General features: G+C 42.7%; 1 long non-coding RNA gene across 11 annotated transcripts in view; it reads left to right on the forward strand.

Annotated features, from left to right (window-relative positions):
- The window catches only part of LOC138739804 (uncharacterized), a 79,460-nt gene that overhangs the window by 12,724 nt on the left and 44,384 nt on the right, over positions 1-22,352 (forward strand). For 2 of the 11 annotated variants that reach the window (XR_011342435.1, XR_011342441.1), the window contains 2 exons: positions 2,758-2,841; positions 14,251-14,686. The exons of 4 other annotated variants lie outside the window; for them this stretch is intronic. This is a non-coding gene — a long non-coding RNA (uncharacterized lncRNA). Of the gene's footprint in view, positions 1-2,757; positions 2,842-12,764; positions 12,874-14,250; positions 14,687-18,340; positions 18,423-22,352 lie in introns of those variants that run through there. 5 more of the 11 variants (XR_011342440.1, XR_011342442.1, XR_011342438.1 and 2 more) reach the window with 4 other exon arrangements.

The following is a 22,352-nucleotide window of genomic DNA, read 5'->3' on the forward strand; positions in this document are numbered from 1 at the left end:
ATGTGGCAGGCACCAAGAGATTTCTTTAGGCAGTCCTTGTACCTTTTCTTTGGTGCACCTCTGTCACGGTGGCCAGTGGAGAGCTCGCCATATAATACGATCTTGGGAAGGCGATGGTCCTCCATTCTGGAGACGTGACCCATCCAGCGCAGCTGGATCTTCAGCAGCGTGGACTCGATGCTGTCGACCTCTGCCATCTCGAGTACCTCGACGTTAGGGGTGTGAGCGCTCCAATGGATGTTGAGGATGGAGCGGAGACAACGCTGGTGGAAGCGTTCTAGGAGCCGTAGGTGGTGCCGGTAGAGGACCCATGATTCGGAGCCGAACAGGAGTGTGGGTATGACAACGGCTCTGTATACGCTTATCTTTGTGAGGTTTTTCAGTTGGTTGTTTTTCCAGACTCTTTTGTGTAGTCTTCCAAAGGCGCTATTTGCCTTGGCGAGTCTGTTGTCTATCTCATTGTCGATCCTTGCATCTGATGAAATGGTGCAGCCGAGATAGGTAAACTGGTTGACCGTTTTGAGTTTTGTGTGCCCGATGGAGATGTGGGGGGGCTGGTAGTCATGGTGGGGAGCTGGCTGATGGAGGACCTCAGTTTTCTTCAGGCTGACTTCCAGGCCAAACATTTTGGCAGTTTCCGCAAAGCAGGACGTCAAGCGCTGAAGAGCTGGCTCTGAATGGGCAACTAAAGCGGCATCATCTGCAAAGAGTAGTTCACGGACAAGTTTCTCTTGTGTCTTGGTGTGAGCTTGCAGGCGCCTCAGATTGAAGAGACTGCCATCCGTGCGGTACCGGATGTAAACAGCGTCTTCATTGTTGGGGTCTTTCATGGCTTGGTTCAGCATCATGCTGAAGAAGATTGAAAAGATACATAAGGTTTCATTATATGCAGATGATTTATTCATTTATATTTCTGATCCTAAGAAATCTATTCCTTTTATGCTGTCCCTACTTTATGAATTCAGTAGTTTTTCAGGATATAAATTAAATAATTATGAGTAAACTTTTTTCCTATTAATAACCAGGAGTACTTATATATCAAGTAGCTTTTAAAGTTGTTAAGAACCAATTTACTTATTTGGGTATTAAAATTATGAGAAATTTTAAGGATCTGCATCAATATAATTATAAATATAATTATCTCGATAGAATATATGAAACAAACGCTTCCCAGATGGTCTCCAATGGTGCAATTAAAATGATAATTTTACCAAAGTTTTTATATATTACTCAAGCAGTACCATCCTTCATCCCTAAAATATCTTTGACAAGCTAGATATCTTCTTACATTTGGAATAATAAAAATCCTAGATTGAGCAAACCTTTATTGCAGAAACAAATGAAAGACAGAAGAATGCCTCTCCCTAATTTTAGTTTTTATTATTGGCCTATTAATACCCTTTTGGATTTATTATTCAGACGTATATGAATGTCCTTTATGGGTAGATTTGGAGAGGAATTCAGATGGGGGGGGGGATTACTCGTTGGCCTCATTGCTGGGAGCTCCTCTACCCTTTGCATTATCCAAAATTAATAGATGAGATCTTAACTCAATTCTTCATCATTGATTGGTCAGGTGTCTTCAATATGGAAAACTAAAGGAATGACAACCTTTACAAACCTATTTGCAGGAGGCTGTTTAATGTCCTTCAATCAGTTAGCAGACAAATACGATTTGAGAAAGGCACAATTTTTTAGGTATTTGCAAATTACAATCTGCATACATTACTTAGATGATCTAATATGATAGACACCTTTTTTCAGGTGTATCCACTTCAAAAAGGGTTAATAGCTACAATATATAATGGTTACTTAACTTGCGGTCGATATCCAATGATAAAATTAAAGGTGCTTGGGAATTGAAATTCCAAGAATTGCCTCGGGACGAACAATGGGATCATATTTTTTGACTAGTAAATACTTCATCAATTTGTGCCCGTTATTCCTTGATTCAGTTCAAGCACATCGGGCACATATGTCTAAAGATAAGTTGGCCTGTATTTTTCCCAATTTAAACCCTACTTGTGATAGGTGCAAAGTTGAGGTCACGACTTTAACTCATATGTTCTGGTCATGTTCAAAACTAGATACCTTCTGAAAAGGTATCTTTGAAACCTTAGCAAAAGTTCTAGGATAAGAATTATAACCAAATCTATTAACAGCTCTTTTTGGAATCATACCAGCAGAGACTGGGCATATGCCTGTCTCTGCACAGCGAATAATTGCCTTTTTAACGTTATTGGTCTGAAAAGCTATACTACTTAAATGGAAGGATCCAAACCCACCTACTCTATTTCAACGGCTCTCTTCTGTCATGTCGTGTACATATTTGGAGAAAATCAGGAGTCGGACATTTGATACATCTTTCAAATTTGAAGAAGTTTGACGAATGTTTATTCAATATTTCTGTACAGTTTAAGAATCATAATTTTATACTGGATTCTCTCTTGGTTCCTGATGGTAAATTTGGTTTTAACCAGGAAACCCTTTAACCCTTTGTTTTCCTACTTTACTCTCAGAATGGACGGCCCAGTCCCTCTTTCTTTTCTTTTTTTTTAGATTAGTTAGAGGGGTTTTTGCAATAAAAATCAATTTTTTTCTCTCTTTTTTTCTTGCAGTTTTACAAGAGGATACAAAATTTATGGTTAATATATATTTGTTAAATACTAATATGTTCTTTTCTTTAAACACTTGTAAATACATGAAGGTTATGCAACTCTCCTCTTGTATACATGTTTGATATAACTCAATAAACAGATTGAAAAAGAAAGAAAGAGAGTGGACAACCAGCATCCTTTTCCTAGGGCAGCAATGGCCAATACCAGAGGACATCCCTTTAAGGTGAGAGGAGGAAAGTTCTGGGGAGAATTCAGTGGTAAGTTTTTTTTAAACACAGAGAGTGGTGGATGCTTGGAATGCATTGCTGGGGTGGTGGTGGAGAATGGTACAATAGGGACGTTTAAAAGACTCTTAGATAGGTACATGGATGTAAGAAAAAATATGGGCGTCACACTCTGTGAGGGACCGAAGGTTTAGATTATTGGTAGAATAGGCTTATAAAGGATGACATAACATTGAGGGCTGAAGGGCTTGTACTATGTTCTTCTATGTTCTATTTTCAGTACTAATTGCACCACTGTGCCACACCAAAATCAGATATTCCCTGTGGCAATGACTGCTGGAGGTCCCAGTGGCAAAGTGGGCCTGCTTGGTTGCATCAAGTAAGAATGTTGATGCATTTGTATGACAATAATTATTTTCTGTCCCACTCTCTCTTTCTCTTGCACGAATGCAGCACTTCACCCTGGCCGTTTAATTTCTCAGCAGGGCACAGCTAAGGATGTAAGAGATTGGTTTGGGAAGAAGGTTTTTTCAGACAATGGTGCTGGGAATTGCCAGCAGATTACTGTTGCAGGGTTTAAAATTATAATCTAGTGCCATATTATTTGGGTGAACTATAATTAAAGTACAGTAAAACCCCGGTATCTGGAATTCAAGCCAATGGCAGCCGCAGGCAACCGGCAAAGGAAAATAAATTTTAAAAATTAAAATAATAGGTAAAAAATATATAAGTTTAAAATTGTTAAAGTAAATGTTCTCTGAAGTGACACATAAAGCTTTGGTGAAGATGAAGGCAATATTCAGCCAGCAGAGGGCTTTGGTCGTACTTTGCTCGTAGCAGCTGCTTGAATAAAGATGTGTGAAACAGCAATGGCGTCGCCCAGGATTAAGAGCTGGTTGATGCTGTTCGTCGTTGGGGTGACTCTCCTATAGTGTCTCCTTATCTCTGCTTAGTAAGAGTTGCCACAGTCAGAGGCTTTATCTCTTAATTATCTATAGACTTATTGTTCATCTTTTGGATGGTTCCGCAGAGGGGGAGGAACTTGGAGATGTAGCGACGATTAAATGTTTTCAAAGAATGTGACTGAAAATAAAGTAAAATGCTTTAAAGTTTATATTTTCATGCATGAAGTTTATTCAGTGTAAATACAATATAGTATTTTTGTCTTTTAAATTGTTGATTTTTAATCCAGGTATATTAGTTAGGCAATGATGCCTAGGATGCAGCGAAGGCTGTGCAGGTGAAAACTGTTGAGTTTCCTTTCCATCTTGGATTAGGTGGTCCAAGTCTCGCTACCATACAGGAGGGTGCTGATAATGCACAGCATTCTTGGTCCTTGTAGTGAGTTTCTGATTCTCCTCGACCCACAAAGAGAATAAAGCAAACTCTGCTCTGCCAATACTCCTATTGATTTCAGCATCAAGGGAGAGAGTGTCACTAATGGCTGACCCCAAGCATAGTTGTCAGTACCATGGATTCTGATTCACGAATGCAACAATTGCCATTCTGGTCTGTTTAGCAAGAAATTTGAAAACCATAATTTGAGTATTTCAAGCATTGACAATGTCAGCCCTTAAGCACTATTTGATCTACTTCCGGCAGTGTTTCAGAGCTGGGATTAACAATGCACCTTCTGTAAACCAATCTGTCCAATGTCGGCAATCTCCTCTGGCACAAACCTTTCCAGAATCCTGTGCTCTTCCTATTCAGGGCAGATTTTTGTAAGGTATATAAAATCACAAGGGGCATAGATAATTAAATAGTCAATCTCTCTCTCTCTCTCTCTCTCTCTCTCTCTCTCTCTCTCTCTCTCTCTCTCTCTCTCTCTCTTTCTCTCTCTCTCTCTCTCTCTCCACCCCCCCTCCCCCCCCCCCCCCCCATCTTTTATCATCTTCTGGTCCTGCTCAGCACCTTGCCCCAGCACATTCGCTGACATCAACCCTCACACATCATCCATCTTCAACTTTTGCTTTAACTCTCTTGTCTCTTGCTCCTACTCCATTTCACGATTGCCCTAAATCTCAGCCATGACTTGTGTAGGGAAACTCAGGGCACAATTGAATAGATTAGAGAACTGGCAAATTAAATGAAGAAATCATTTCTTCAAAGATTAATACAGACTTAAGCCAGGAAAAGTATATCTCTCAGATTCATGGCACGAAACAAAGAGGTCTCCACTCAGGGAATGGACACAAGACAGAACAGTGTAGAAATAAACAAGTGGATGGTGAATTGGCAACTTCAACACCTTTCTGAATGATAAATTAAGATGTACTGAACAGAAAGTTCTTCACTTTCTTTCCTCAAAATAACACTGGCAGTCAGAAACATTAATTGTTCATCCATCTTTGGGAATGATTGAGCAGGAACTAAAATTTGACTGCTTTATTTCCCTCTCTATTTCTGTCACCTGTGACTCATGGAATGTGCCCCCCTCCTCTGTGGCAGAAAATTGTGCACCCAAGTCCCCCTCCAGAGGCTCAGTGATGGAAACATCTCGGCTGATGTTCCAATGAAGGACTGGGCAGAGGTGTCTTCTCATGAAGGTAGAGACATTCAACTGAAATAATGTCTACTCCCATGGTGGCAGTTGTCAAGATTGATCCTTCAATTTCACTGGATCAGATGATTTGATGATTTGTCTGGGCTGCTTGCTCCGGATAGTATAGCTGGCTTGTAATTTCCATAAGGATATTTAAAACAGGCACATGGATGGAAGAAAAATAGAGAGTTAAGGGTGTGTGTTAGGGAAGGTTTAGTTTGCTGAGTCAGTTTACATAGGTCGGCACAACATTGAGGGCCCTGATGCAGCATCAATTCATTCAAAAGACTAGAAGTTATATAGAAACTGATAGGCTTTTATTAGTAATAGAATGGAGACACGTCCATGTTGGTCGACTGTCCTGGACTGAGGAGGGGGCTGTGGCACAGTCGCCTTTATTCAGAGGTCTGTGGGAGAAGCCACAGGCACAGTCAGCAAGGGCCATGTCCAGGCGAACTATAATAAGTACTAAGACACCCAGAACTTATATAGAGGGGTTTACCACAGGGCCAAAGGGCCTGCACTGCGCTGCAAAATTCTTTGTGAAAGTCGCTCAAGAGATGCACGTGTTTTTTTTCTTTTTTTTCATTTTATTTTTTCAAATTCTCCGTGTAAATCTGTAGACCCTCAACTCAACGGCATTGCAACTGGATGTCCACATAAAAGGTACAGCATGGGAATAGGCCCTTTGGCCCAAATATCTGTGCCAAGCATGATGCTAATTTAAACTAAATCACTGCTGCTTGCCCATGATCCATATCCCTCCATTTCCTGCTTTTTCATATCTAACTAGCAAGCTCTTAAATGCTACTTCCATCACTACCCTGGTACCCACTACGAAAACATTTTCTCCACTCATCTTCTTTAAACTTTCACTTGAAACACATGTCCTCTTCTATTTGATATTTTTAACCTGGGATTTTTTTTTTAAATGACCCCACTGTCCAAGCTTCTCTATTATAGCACCAGCGACCCAGGTTTGAATCCAATGCTAGCTGTAAGGAGATTGTTTGATTTTCACGACCCTGTATGGGTTACAGGTTGCACGGGTTTAACTGGCTGGAATCAGCTTCTACTGTGCTGTAAATAAAATGAAAAATAAAAGAATTTTACAAGCGCATCAGGTTTTCTTCCCTCCGTCTCTGATGCTCCAGAGAAATCATCTCAAGTTTGTCCAACTTCTCCTTACTCTGTAGGTTTGCTTAATAATTTGGTTAATATTGGTGATCCTGGAAACTGTTTACTTATATGATGATTGATGGGGCAATTATGAGATTAAACTTCAATTAAATGTTCTTTCTTTGTCTGCAAAACATGAAGCATATTTCACCATTCACTCTTTTGGTATTTGGTACAGATGTAAAGTAAACATTTGCACTGTCTCTTCCAGTTATGACATTGAAACACTTTGACTTTATTGCTAGTTGGCAAGAACTCACAGACACTGAAACCATCTGGATTCAAGTTGAAAATGCCCTTTTTGAAGGAATAATAACTGAAATTAATAGATGAAAATCCTCTGTAATCTCTTCCTAATAACTAATCGTGATAATAAGCCGTGCAGAGCAGAGATACTAATTAGTTTATGCATGTCATGCAACAAAGAGATTCTTTCAAATTTAATGAATGATGCACCATCAATGAGTCGAAAAGACTGAAGTTGAGCAAACTGATAGGGTTTTATTCGCGATAGAACAAAGGCACGTCCACGCTGCTCAACTTCCCTGCACTGGGGAAGGGGGTGTGGAACAGTCACCTTTATTCAGGAGTCTGTGAGAGGGGCCACAGGTACAGTCACCGAATGGGTGTACACAAGCAGATAATGGTAGACAAGACCCGATGCTGTGCAATTTGGTTCACTATATCAGATATACGGGAAGGGGGTACACATCTAGTTGTGTGTACCTATTAATGGTCTGACTGTAGTCGATGACCATCCTGTTCTTCTTCCCATTCCTCACCATTAACACGTGCTCTCCAAGGGCTTGCACTGGTCTCAATGATCCCCCTCATTAAATAGCTGCTGCACCTCTGACCGAATAAAGGCCCTGTCCACGGCACTATACCGTCTACTTTTGGTGGTGAAAGGTTTACAGTTTGGAATGAGATGACAAACAATGGTGGAGGGATGATTTTGAGTGTGGAGATTCCCAGATCATGCTTGATGAGCAACTGGGTTGCTGGCTATGTGCGATGGGGTTGGGGGAGGAGGGTTGAAGGATGTGTGGGCGATTTGAGAACTGCTGGTTACAGAGAGTGAGGAGATGGTAGGGCCCACCTTTTAAGGTGACTGAAAATCAATTCCCAGAGCTGCAGCATCACCAAAACTTTAAAAGTCTTTGTAGTCTGTACCCTGCACGGTTAGAGCCACTAAACAGTAGTCATGGACATCAGTCGTATGTGACTTTGAGGCCAAGGAGACCTTTTGGTTTATTGGCCTTACCACAAGGGAGTAGTGCTGCCCCGTGTCGGGATCAATAAAGCTTTCCATGCTCCCACTATCGAACAGGCAACTTGTCATGTGGCCGATTACCCGAATATTCATCATTGACCTGGCAAGCTGATGTGGGCTGACCTGGTCAATATAATGATGTCCAGTGTCAGAGCATTGCCAATTGCTGCGGCGGAGAGATGACATGCTGAATTAGAAGATGGCTGTGTCCAAGATGGCAAACCCCATGGCCTGCACATGGCGCTGATGAGTCATGAAGATGGTGCCCAAGAAGGCAGCGCCACCCCCCATATGTTGTGCTGCTTGTTCCCGGCAATGGTGGGATCCAAGATAGCGGCTCCCCACATTCTGCACACGGTGCTGCTGGGGAGGGGTTTGGATCAACACACCTTAGCATAGTGTCCCTTCTTCCCGCAGCTGGTTCAGACTGTGTCTTTCGCTGGGCAGCATTTCCTCAGGTGCTTGCCAAGACCACAGAACTAGCACTTCGGGTGCTTCCGGAATACAGTGACTGTGGTCGGGTCACTGACAGAACCTGGCGCTGACAGTAGAAGGCGTTTGTTTCGAACTGTCATCGTGGTCAGACCGTTAGTGGGGTGAGGGGGCTGCAGCACATCCCAAGATGGCAGCGCCTGGGGAAACCTTGAGGTGGCCGCATTGTCGCTCAAGAAGGCCTCCAAATTCTAAAGGGCTACCTCCAGTGTACCTGCCAGATCGACTGCTCTCCACAGGCTGAGCTCCCCATGCTCCAATAGTATTTGACGGATGTAATTCGACCTGATCCCTGCAACATAGGCATCTCTGATCAGGTCCTTCGTGTACTCAGTGGCTGTCATAGCCTTACATTCACAGGCCCTTCCAAGAGTTCGCAGGGCCCGAAGATCCTCGGCGTTGGACTCCCCAGGTTGCTGCTTTCGGGTCACCACGAAGTCCCTGGTGTAGACTTCATTTTTCTTTCGCAGGTACTGGCCCTTTAGAGTGTCCGTGGCCTCCTAATACGACACAATGTCCCAGATCATCTAGTACACCAGGAAGCCGACTCGGGAGTGCAGTACCTGTAATTTGTCAGCCTCTCACTGAGCGACGTCTGAAGATGGCTGAGGGAATCCCTCGAAACAGCGGAGCCAGAGTTCAAAGTTGGTCGATGCCTCAGTGATTGAGGGTCGATTTCCAGCTTCCCTGGCTGCAGGATCTGCTCCGTTATATTTTTAAAAAATTATAGCAAATAAAATTGATGCACCATCAATGACTCCAAAAGACTGAAGTTGAGCAAACTGATAGGCTTTTATTTGCTATAGAACGAAGGCACGACCATGTTTCTCGACTGTCCTGCATTGGGGAGGGGGCTGTGGAACAGTCACCTTTATTCAGGAACCGGTGGGAGGGGCCACAGGTACGGTCAGCCAATGGTGTGCCCAAACAGATAAATATATACATACAGTGGTTTAACACACTGAAGGTTGCCACTGCCAGTTAGAAAATCAAATAATAATATTGATGAAATGCTTATTAAATTTAACATACCACTTTAACACCCAAATACCCTTGCAGTATTTTCAAATATACTAATGACACCACTGTCAAAGGCTACAATTCAAATATTGATAAGATAGAATACAGGCAGGAGATTGAGTGTCTCGTGGCATAGTGGAACTTAGCAACCTCTATCTCAATGTCAATCAGATGGAAGGGATGATCGGAGATTTCAGAGGAGGGGGTAGGCCGTTCTCCCATCAATATCAATGGGGCTCAAGTGGGAAGAGTAAAGAGCATTACGTTCTCAGGAGTGAACATTTCTAATTCGCTGATCTGTCTCAACCATGTTGACTCAGTGGTCAAGAAAACACACTAAGGCTTCTGACTTTCTTAGGAGACGAAGGAAGTTTGGCCTGACTTCCCTGTCTTTCAACAACTTCTACAGGTGCACCATTGAAAGCGGACGTCCAGGATAATTAATAGTGTGGTACGGGAACTGCTATGCCAACATTGGAAGAAGCTGCTAATTGTGGTAAACATACTAAAAACACAAAATTGCTGGAAGAACTCAGCAGCCCATGTAGCATCCTGAGGATGTAAAGATGTATAACCAAAATATCGGTCCTGAGCCCTTCTTCATGGTCCTCCTATGGATGTTGTGTGACCTGCTAAATTCTTCCTGCATTTCTTGTTTTTAACCACAGCATCTGCAGACTCATGTTTCACTGAAGATGGTGAATGTAGCTCAGAACGTTATGCAGACTTTCCTGCTGCCTGGGAGTGGTAGCCATCACGCTGAAGGTCTCATCACACCTGGGCAATCGAAAGCAAGGTCCGAGGGTGTGAAATCACACATCAGCAAGCTCAGAGACAGTTTCTTCCCAGGAATCCTCAGACTCCTGAATGAGCTCAATCCCACCAAAACTAACGAGCTGATTACTGACTTCAAGAAAGGAAAGCCAGAGGTGTACAATCCAGTGATCATTGGGGGACAGGGTGAGCAAATTTAAGTTCTTGGGAGTCACCATCTTGGAGGATCATTCCCAGACCCAACACACTAATGGCATCATGAAGAAAGTACATCAACGCCTCTACTTCGTCAGGAGTTTGCAGAGTTTGGCAGGACACCAGAAATCCTGGCAAATTTCTACAGATATGTAGTGGAAAGTGTACTGACTGGCTGCAACATGGTCTGATTATGGGGACACCAATACTCCTGTGCTTAAAGTCCTCCAAAAGGCAGTGGACGCACCCCAGGACATCATCGGCAAATCCCTCCCTATTATTGGAGAACATCTACAGGGAACGCTGCCGTCAGAGAGCAGCAGTGATCATCAAGTGTCCTCACCACCCCACGCACGCTCTGTTCTCACTGCTGCCATCAGGAAAGAGGATTGGTGCCACGAGACTTGCACTACCAGTTCAGGAACAGTTGCTACCCCTCCACCATCGGAGTCCTCCATGACAATCTCAGTTGGAGACTCATTTAAGAATTCTTGTGCACTTTATTGATTTTCTTTTTAATTCTTTCTGTACTGCAGTCGGTTTGGTTACATTTGTTGCAATGACTCTCAGAATAGGTCCATTGAGCAAGGAGTATAATGGCTGGCATGGACTCACTGATGGGTACAATTTTGAACCATTATCCATTGCACTTTTTTGCCCTCATATTATCAGCTCAGATTGAGACCAAACACAACGTGCTAGAGGAACTCAGTGGGGTGAAGCAGCATCCGCAGGAGAAAAAGGATAGTCAGCGTTTTGAGCTGAAACTCTTCCTCAGCCGACTCTTCATTTTCTCCTGCAGCTGCTGCTGCTCAACCCACCGAGTTCCTCCAGCACGTTGTGTTTGGCTTCACATTCCGGCATCTATCGTCTCCTGTGTACGTCGAGCTCGGACTGAGAATTGTTTACAGTATCAACTAAGCCATTGACTGATTTGCATTTTCACGATCTACAGACTTCCCAAATGACTCTAAACAGCCTTGATAAAGCAGCCAGTGTTGTTGTATATCAGCCGATTTGTACACAAGACACCCCGAGGACTTTATGACAATCGCCTGTAGATTTATTTGTGACTTTGCCTTTTATACATTTTATCCGAAATCCTCGCAGAGATGTTAACCCTAAAATTTCTGACTCAAAGGAGAAAGGATTATTTACGGAGCTACTGAAATGGCTCTCCGATATCCATGTTCAGGTGTATAGAATTTGGGCTGTGTTCCATCATCCAACGTTGGATCAGAAGCATAAGGAAAGGGGGAGTGAGCTCAGGCTTTTCTCTTTGATGAGATAGAACTTAGCAGAGGTGTATAAAATTCTGAAAGGCATTATGAAAGCAGAATAGGATCCGGTCCTCATCGAGGGCTCAGTAGTGGAGAGGGTCAAGAACTTCAAATTCTTGGCTGTCAACATCTCCAAAGACTTGTCCTGGACCCTCCACATTGATGCAATCACAAAGAAAGCTCACCAGCAGCTATACTTTGTGAGGTGTCTGAAAAGATTCGGTATGTCACTGAAGACTCTCGTAAACTTCTGCAGGTGTACCGTGGAGAGCATTCTGGCCAGTTGCATCACTGCCTGGCATAGAGGAGCCAAGTCTCAGGACAAGAATAAATTCCAGAGGGTTGTTTACTCGACCTGCAACATCACAGGAACTAGACTTCACTCTATAGAGGACATCTATAAGAGGTCTTCTTTAAAAAAAACAGCCTCTATCCTCAAAGACCCACCACGACCCAGGCCATGCCCTCTTCACTCTGCTACCATTGGGAAAAAGATAAAGGGCCTAAAGACAATCTTGCCTATTGCCATCAGATTCCTGAATAATCAATGAAGCAAAGGCACTACCTTACTTTTCGTGCACTTATTTTTTATTTATAGTTATGTCGTAAGATGGTTATAATATGAACATTTTCACTGTGATGCTGTGCCAAAAGATTGCATTTCATGACTTGTTGATGACAATGAATTCTGATTCTGACTCTGAGATAAGATGGACAGCTAACACCTTTCTTCCCAGGGCAGCAATGGCCAATACCAGAGGAGGTCTGTTTAAGCTGAACGGAGGAAAGTTTAGAGGGGATATCACAGTTTGGGTTTAACGTGGTGGGTGGCTGGAATACATTGATGGTGGTGGAGGCTGCCACAATGGTGATATTTAAAAGTCTATCGCATCAACTTAAGAGAAATGGAGGTTTATGAGCTGTGAGGGTCCAACATTGTGGGCTGAAGAGCCTGTACTGTGCTGTATGGTTCCATGCTCTATGTACTTGAATGAAATTCATTTGCAAGCGGTGCAAATTGAAGAGCTTCCCTCAGGCCAGACAGAATCAGTCTTCTTCAAATCAGTTTATGGAGTGTTACTTGTGTCAGTTCAGCCCGAGCTAGATGGCATTTTTTCAGATGGAGATCTTCATTGGGCATTAACCTGTTATTTGATTCTTCACCAGCTTTCCATGGGGACCTGTCAACTCCCAACATACCACAGTCCACATTCAATAATACATTTCTATTGGAGTTCCCCAGCTGGTCTACATTTCCTATGCACTGAATTTTGGTTTTGGATTGTTTTATGCAAATTACATTTTCTTGGAATTTGAAAGACCAAATAAATAAAAGGCATCTTTCTTTTATGGAGCTCTTGTTTATATTAATGGGTTGCATGTGTGTGATATCATTAGTACTCTGCGATCCATTGATATATTGAAAACAAGTGCCCATTATTCTGGTGCAATACACAAGAGTGATGGAAAACCTCAGTAGGTCACGCAGCAATCCATTGGAAAACACTAGATTTAGATTTCAGATTTATTGTCAGAGTAGATACATGCCATCACATGCAACCCTGAGATTTCTTTTTCCTCCAGGCGCGGCAGAATTACGGTTAATTGGTAGTGCAAAGAATAAACTGTGCACAGCATAAACATGTAAGGAAATAAAAGCATTGTAAACAGGCAATGAATGTAAACACACTGACTGTGCAATTCAGAGAGAACAAAAGAAAATTAATAAAGTGCACAAATAAGAGTCCTTAAGAGGCCCAACAGCAACTTTACTTCCTGTGGTGGTTGAGAAAAATCCAGCTTCCCCCCTCCACCCTCACTACATTCTACAGGCGATGCATTGGGAGCATCCTATGTAACCACATCACCTCCTGGTTCGGGAACTGCACCATCCCAGAACGCAAGTCCCTGCAGCGGATAGTAAAGTCTGCTGAGGGGACTATTGGGGTCTCTCTCCCTGCCATGATGAACATTTATAATGACATTTGTTTACAGAAAGCCATACACATTGTGAAGCACTCCACACATCCCTATTCTCCCTCCTGGCATCAGGGAAGAGGTACTGAAGTGTTTGGGCCCTCAAGACCAGATTTCGAAAGAATATTTCCCCCCCAAGCCATGAGGCTTCTGAATTCCAGGGACACTGGCTAGCGTATATTACATGATATTTATAAGTGATATGTTAATTATTAAAAAAAGTTTCTGTTGTAATTTAGCCATGTAAATAACCAGCTCCATGGACCAGAGAAACACTATCTCATTTTCACCATACACTGCAACGGTTATGGTATGAACGACAAATAAATGCGACTTGAAAAAGTCTCTGATTGAGCAGTCATTGAAGAGTCTGATGATGGAGGGGTAACAGCTCTTCCTGAGGCCAGTGGTGCGAGGCAGTCAATGTCTAGCACCTGAGCCCTCCTTCAGATGTACTGGAGGTCAGGCAGACACCCAAATTACAGAAGACGTCCAAAAACCCAGATGCCAGAAATCCAGACCACCTGAAAATCTAGACTTTCCAAAAACTCTCAATCTTTTTAAATTTAGTGGGGTTTTCTGTGCACACGTACATGCATAGGTGCCACAGACCTTGCCATAGTCATGGTTATCCCTCGTAGTCGATGCTGATTGCCTTCGTTCCATTGATCCACAGAGTGAAAACGTTGTTGAGTGTGTATTTGTTTAACGTGGACTTGATGTTGCACTCCAAGAAGCTCACGGTACTTCACAGATCAACCAACTAATTCCAATGGCATGGAAACCACGACGATAGAAGATGATGGATTGGTTGCAGCCTTCACAGCCTTTGAGTTCAGAGTAACTTCATTCGCCTGTTCCACCGTTGAGGACTTGGTTGGATCGTTCTTTGTCAGGGACCTTGCCCTCAACTTTATCCCTATGGGTGGCCCTACCAGGAGCCTAGCTCCAGATGGCATCACTCTCGGGATCACAGGACCACAAGAGTTTCTCCACTATGACAAGATAACAATCCATGGAGAAGCACAAATGTACAGTGGCAACGAGAGACCATGCTTTCAATCAAGTGTTGACCTTATTTTTCTTTAAAACTACTTGTTTAAATAAATGAAGCGTGCTGTATTTATTAATGAATAAAATCAAAATTTACCTTTTCATCTCTTCTTTATTCCTCCTTAAATTTAAATTTAAAAGTACTGCCTGAGATTCCAGAAAATCCAAAAATCCAGACCAACCCAATCCCTGAGCAGTCTCAATGTTCAGACTTCTACTGTAAGAAGTTGAAGGGGGGAGAGGGAGGAGCAAGAGCACAGGGTAGTAGGTGATAGATGGGTACAGGTGGGAGAGGCCAGAGGAGAAAGGAGCTGAGAGGTGAAAGGAGGAAAGATGCTCTCTGATAAGAGGAATAAAGGAAAGGGGGTGAGGAGCTATAGGTTAATCCCTATTGTTCATCTGTGTGAGCATTCCCTAACTAATGCCCTTTAAAAACTGAGGGAAGCTACTATTGAGCCTTCGATGGGCTTCATTGCAACATCAGTAATGGGTTAATTGGCTGTTTTACATCATGAATAGGTTTGACCTTGTTCAGAAACAATTCTGTGTGAAGTGTTCTTTCATGTTTTCATTTACGCTTTAACATAACTTGGAAATTTATGAGATTTTTATGTGCGGTTGCATCTACTCCATGGAGTAGGATGAGTCCATAGAATTGACTGTAAGCCACCATTCATTAGGATCATAGCTGAAGAAGGTGTGTAACCATCTCTGATACCACAATATGTCTAAATATCTCCCTAATAACAAGGGATATCCACTCCTTCTCCAAAGCCAAGGTGTGTCTGGTTTCCTCCATGGCACTTATTCTACCTGCATCCCCATATATTTTTTCACAAATTTTAGATTTGGGTTTGAACTTCATAACCTCCACTTAAGATCCTTATGGTTCACCAGATGCTACCAGGATTTGAGGGAGACTAGAAGGATCTGAGGACAATGTTTTCACCCAGAGGGAGGTCCATATCCGGAAAAGGCTGCCACAGGATGCTGAAGAAGTTGGTACAAGGTATTTGGATAGATAGAAGATTCAGAAGGATATGGACCAAATGCAGTCATACAAGAGGAGGCCAGATGCCATCTTGGTCGAGTTGGGTTGGAGGTCCTGTTCTGTGCTATAAAACTCCAGGATTGTTTGAAATCACTTAGCAGAGGGTTGTGCTGAGAAATGCTGAAGTTTTCTTGCCACCAAGGAGATTGATATTTCAGTGATATTCTACAGACATGGGGAGATCATACAAACTCCTTACAGACATAGGTGAATTTGAACCCAGGTCGCTGGTTCTTTAATAGCATTGCCCAGACCACTATGGTAGTATGTCAAATGAGGTTAATTTCATTAAAGAATTAGTATTGCCATTGTATGAGTATGATTTGAACTACAAGAACAACATTTCTGAGTTTAAATGAAGTGGTATCTTGTCAAAACTGCAGAATAGCCAATTGCATGCCAGTGTAATATCAGTCCACTTGCAATTTATACATCTGTGTGAGTCAGACTCTGACAGGTTTGCTTGGGAGACTGCAAGGGACTGAGCAGAGAAAACCTGTTTACTTGCCTGCAAGGATAATCATGTGTTACTTCAATCAGAGCAGTTTAAAGCCATGAGCCTGAGATGAAATGAGGATGGCATAATACACACCAGAGAACGGACTCTCAAACAATAGAGGAACCTTGCAGGGCTGGCACAGTGTCAGTGTAGCTGTTAATGCTTAACCACGCTGCTCTGTGTACGCCAGCTCCTCCAACAATAGCTGCTGGAGTTGCACATCGCCACTCTGGGTCTGTGAAACATTAGCAGCCAGGCTTCACAGAAGAGTCCTGACGGTGCTGTGTTTTCCACAAATTTTTGGAGGGGCCTGCATGTTCTGGGACTACTCCAGTAAAGCCCTAATCCTACTGGAGGAGCTTGGCGAGTAATGTTCCAATTGCTCCCCAATGTTGCCTGACATGAAGACCACCAGTAGAGCTCGAACTGTGCTGGGGAGTCTGGTCCTAGATTCTGCTTCACCCCTTGGTTCATTTGCTGGTGATTGCGAGGCATTTATTTTTGATTGTTCATAATGCTTTCAATTGTGTAAATGTACTTTCAGTGGCTTAGATGATCTTATTCTTTTGATTATTAGATTTCAGATTTATTGTCAGAGTGCATGCATGACCTCACATACAACCTGAAGATTCTTTTACCTGCAGGCGAGGCAGAATTACCATTTATTGGAAGTGCATAAAAAAAAAGACTGTGCAAGACAGAGAGAAAAATAATCAATAAAGTGCAAAACTAAGAATTCTTCAATGAGTCTCTGATTGAATTTGTTGTAGAGGCGTCTGATGGTGGAGGGGTAGCAGCTGTTCCTGAACTTGATGGTATGAGTCCTGATGAGACCAGTGAGAACAAGGGATGTGCTCGGTGATGTGGATACTTCATGATTTTTATTCTCTAAACTCACAATTATGACAGCAAAACCAACTGGTGGAGGAATTCAGAAGGCCGCGCAGCATCTGTGGAGGTAGAAGGATAGTGGACCTCAGAGAGACAACAAGAAATAGACGCCTCGAGAGCAAAGGGTGGGTTGGCTGCTGAGGGGCTTATCTTATGGCGTCAATGGAACCTGGGGTTGTTTTCATTGTCCCTGCAGCTTAAAGCTGTGGAACAGATGGCATCTCCATGCAGGGTGCAGGAGGACAGGCAAGAGTGGAGATGGAGCTGGGGATTTTTGAATGAATGGGACAGGTGGTTATGGCAAGAGCATCACTCCAACTGGTGAATCAAGCAGCAGGAAGATGAAAGGTTCAAGTAACAATGCAGAAAAGCTGGTGAAACTCAGAGGTCAACATCCCTCAGAGGTAAAGATACATAACTGGTGTTTTTGGCCTGAGCTTTTCCTTAAGGTTTCCAGTTAACATTAGTTCCAAGTGAAGTAGGAGGACATTTACTGAAGGGACTGAGGTCAGTGAAAGAGCAGAGGGCAGCATGGTTAGCTTGGTAATCAGTGCAATGCTATGACAGAGCCAACCACCAGGGTTCGAATCCAGGCCTGTCTGTAAGGAGTTTGTACGTTATACCCATGACTGAGTAAGTTTCCTCTGGTTTGCTCAATAATCCAAGGGTTGGTAGGTTAATTGGACACATGGGTATATTTGGATGGTGTGGGCTCATAGCCATAAGATGTAGACGTGGCTATAATTGTGACATTTGAAAGGTGATAAGAGAGATTGGATAGGAATATTTGCAGGGATTAGTGCCAAATGCATGCAAAGGTGATTAACTCAAGTGGATAACTTAGTCAAGTGGACCTGAGGGGCCTGTTTCTATACTGTACAACGCTATGACACTATAACTTATGATCTGATGTTGTTCCCCCACTTGTGTATCACTAAATACTTTTCTTCATCTATCATGCCTGAAAATGGTGGACCTGCAGAAGTTACTGAACATTTTTAGGCTACCCCTCCAGCATTGTTCCAATGCCCCTGTGTCAACACTGCAGAACAAGCCAACATCAGTATGCTTGTAAACACTCTCAATGAATTCTGCCAAGCATCAGTTTGTTTTGGACAAATGCTTGGGGTTTTGGCTAAACATCTGGGAATCAAAATTGCTTGCCATGCTCCGAACAATCGCAAAGATATCCCCCAGGTCAACTGCTGGTGTATCCTGTTTGGTTTCAGTTCAACATAATCATCTGGTGTTGCTTCATTTCCCCACACACAGATTTTTAAACCAGATGAAATATGGCCCGCAAGGAGAAACGTGACATCTTATGTAACATCCTTAATGCAACATTTGAACACAGGTACAGATCATCGATTCAAAGGTCAGAAAATTAAACCTTAAATCGTCTGAACACTGTTGAATTCTTCTGCTCCAGAAAGCTAAGGATTTTGGAATAAACAGTGGTCAGATGTTTTTGATCTGGACAGATTAACATAAGTAACAAGAATATGCATTTGTGCGACAAATTATAATGAGTTAAACCATGTAAGGTATTTTTTTAAATTTAGAAATACTGCACTTTCGGGTACTTTCGGCCCATGAGCCCATGCTGCTCAATTACCACGCAATTGACCTAAACCGGAACACCCAGAGGAAACCCACACAGACACAGGGAGAACATACAAGCTCCTTACTGACAATGCGGGATTTGAACCGCCATCCCAATCACAAGCACTTTAACAGTATTACACTAACTGCTACACTCATCATGCCTCCCTTACAGACGTGGTTTGACTCTGTCGCAAGAAAATATCGGAGGAAATTCTGGGTCATAAGGAAAATGAGCAGAATTAATCTGTTTGGCCCCTGCAGATATTTACACAGATAATCTGATCTTGGCCTTAACTTCTTCACTTCCAAGATTCCCTTAAATCTTGTTTGCCCAGTGTGGTAAATGTTAAACTTGCAACTTAATGACATGAGATTTAGCTCCAAGGAATAGAGACTGAAGCAGGTGGAAGAGCATAAGAAAAATACAGGGACACAAGTGACCAAAGGAATAGCTGGAGAAACACAAAAATGCTACCGGCCACTAACTTTCTACAGGAGCTCTATCGAGAGTGTGCTGGCCATCTGCATCACAATGTGGTACAGTTGCTGCAGACCATTGGATCAGAGGACAATCCACAGGACAAAAATAGTGGGAGAAAGAATCATTGGTATCTTCCTACCTCCCCCTCAACATGCTCTACTGGGATCGTTTCCCGAAGTGGGCTTGCAAATTCATTGAGGACCCCCATCAACTCGCATGCAGCACCTTTCAGCTACTCCCATCAGGAAGGAGATACAGGAGTATCCGAGCCAGAACTACCTGGCTCACAAACAGCTTTTTCTCATGGGGAGTGAGACGGCTTCATGACTGACTGAACTGTTCATACAAACCCTCCAAGACTCGACTCTTGTTTTAACAATATTTATCTATTTTCACGTATATATGTACAGCATATGTATAAGTTGCATTTGTATTTTCATATGTAACATAATGTCTGTGGTGCATCTTCACGTTTTTATACTGAGGTCCAGAGAATGCTGTTTTGTCAGGTTGTACTTGTACAATCTGATGTTAATAAACTTGAACTTGATCTGAAATGAAATTGAGCAAACAATCAAGGTCAAATAGAGTCAGAACAACAGGCAAGTGGTGACAGGGATTAGACATTCCCAGTGGGATTGGTAACAGGGAGATTGCATGGACTGGTTGTGGTCCCTTTATCTACATTGTGATCTTCTTTGGCAGATGATCCATGTTGATTGTCTGGTTCTCAACAAGGAAGTAATATCAGAGATAGTTAGGATAAGATCACAGTCGGAGTCTGCAGTCTTAACATCTCACTAGTTTAAGCGTTCTGCTTAGTAAATAAGCATGGCCTTATGTATTATGTAGGTCCAATGCCTTGATGAAGATAATACAAGGTGGGTGTAAACATTTCCCAGATGTATCAGGTTGATGCGATGGTCAAGAAAGTCTCTCCTGTGCATATACTTTCTAAGGATGTTCGGTTGTCCCCATGTCTGTCCACAATTTCACCATAAAAAGTATATGAGATGGTCAGGCGCTGCTTTGACCAAGAGTCAGACGAAGCTAGTGAACACAGCTCAGGACATCACACAAAACCCCCTTCCCTCCATCAACCATCAATACCTCCTACTGCATAGGAAAGGCAGCAACACACTGAAGGACCCATCACACCCCAGGCATACTTTCTTCTCTCCCTTCCCACCAGGAGAAGGCTCAAGAGAATGAAATGAGGCAGCAACAGGCATAAAGACAGTTTCTTGCCTGCGACCACCAACCTCCCGAATTAACCTAACGATATGATACCATCTTGCCCTTGCTATGATCATTTCACTGTAACTGTACTCTCTAATTGCTCTTTTGTTCCACTTCGAGCAGTTGTATTCATGATAATGTTGACTTGCTGGACTGCTCACTGTATCAGAATGTGACAATAAACATTGAATGTGAACTTGAATTGGATGCAAGAAGGAGGAGGTCATCCAGCATGAATTGGGAGAGAGATCAAATGAGTTGTTTTTTTTTCCCTAAAGCAAAGAAAGCTGAAGGGTGACCAGACAGAAATACATAAAATTATAAAAAACACGGCTCGGCTAGAAACTCAGAATCTTTTTCCCTTGGAAGTGGTATCAAAAATCAATGGTCACAGTTATAAGGAGAGAGGAAGGAATTTTAACAATAATGAGTTTATTGTCATGCACATTGTACAATTTACATATGCACCCAAATTCTTCCAAGGGAAGCAACACTTCACGTGAATCTGCAGGGATAATCTACTGTGTCCAATGGTCCCTTTATGGCCTTCTCTTCATTAGAGAAAATGGATGCAGATTGGGAGAAAATTTTGCTGAGTACCTTCACTCTGCCCGTGGCAATAACAGGGATCTCCCAGTGGCAATTTATTTCAATTCCATGCTATACACTCCCACACCCACATGCCTGTCCATGGCCTCATGCACAGCTAAACCAAGGCCATCCTTAAATTGCAGGAGCATGCCTAATATTCTGCCTGGCAACTCTCCAAACAGGTGATATTTGCATCTTCTCCAGTTTCCCCATTTTCCCTCACTTCCTTATTCCTCTGTCTCCTTTTCTCCAGCTCCCCTCCCCCTTCCCTCTCCATTCAGAACGCTATCTCCTCACCTTCTCACCTATTTTTTCCTCCCACTCCTATCCACCTATGACCTCTGCCCTCCTCCCCCTGCCTCTCCACCACCATTTTATTCAGGTGCCTGCCTACATTTTGCTCACACCTTGACATCCTCAATTATCCAAATTTTTTTAAAGCCGAACTGATCTCACAGGTTCGAAAAAAAAATCACTCGACATGAAATTAGTACGATTGTCCTCACTTCAGGTAACTCCCTCCCCTCTCTTACCATTTCTTCTCTACCTACTCCTATTGACTTTTCTCTCCAACTGTCTCTCTCCAACTGCGTGCCATTGTCTCCCAGCCACAAGTGGTTGGAAGAATCCCTTGTTCCAGATTCATCAAGGAGAGCAGCCTCAGGTTCCCGGGCAAGAGTGGGGACGTTGCGCTTCCACCAAGAGTGGGGAAGTTGGGCGTCTGGGCAAGAGTGGGGACTAGGGATCCTGGCAGGAGCAGGACCCCAGTGGGGAGGTGTCAGTGATTGGCAGTGGCTAACATTTTTTTTGGTGAGAATTAAACATTTTAATGCTTAAAAAAGCCTGCCCTTGTTTTTTTTTGTTGTTGTTTAAACACTGTTACAAGTGATTTGCTGCTGCTACTGGGCTGTTTAAAAAAAATTACCAGTTATCCAAAAAACACGTTTATCTGACATAGGCCTGGTCCAGACCATTTCAGATATCAGAGTTGTACTGTATAATAGTATACAATGGGGATCTGAGGGTAATGGTTGATACATGAAACATGTGACCAGGACAGGTGGTGGAATGAGATACAATCACCAGTTTGTAAGATTTGGACAGACATTTAAACAGACAAGAGAAAGAGGGACACAACCCTTTGCAGGTAAATTGAGTTATTGCCAATGGGAAAAAATTCAAGTTTATTTGAAATCCGAATGTACTAGTAGAACCTGATGAACAGTATTCTCTGGTTCACAATGCAGAACAGTGCATAATGCATGTACAGACATGACACACATACAGATAAACAATGCATATGCATGCTAAATATGTAAATATCTTAATAAATAGTAGAGTCACGGAGAGTTGATTTTAAACAATCAT

The sequence above is a fragment of the Narcine bancroftii genome, chromosome 7, assembly GCF_036971445.1.
Source record: "Narcine bancroftii isolate sNarBan1 chromosome 7, sNarBan1.hap1, whole genome shotgun sequence".
Lineage (NCBI taxonomy): Eukaryota > Metazoa > Chordata > Chondrichthyes > Torpediniformes > Narcinidae > Narcine > Narcine bancroftii.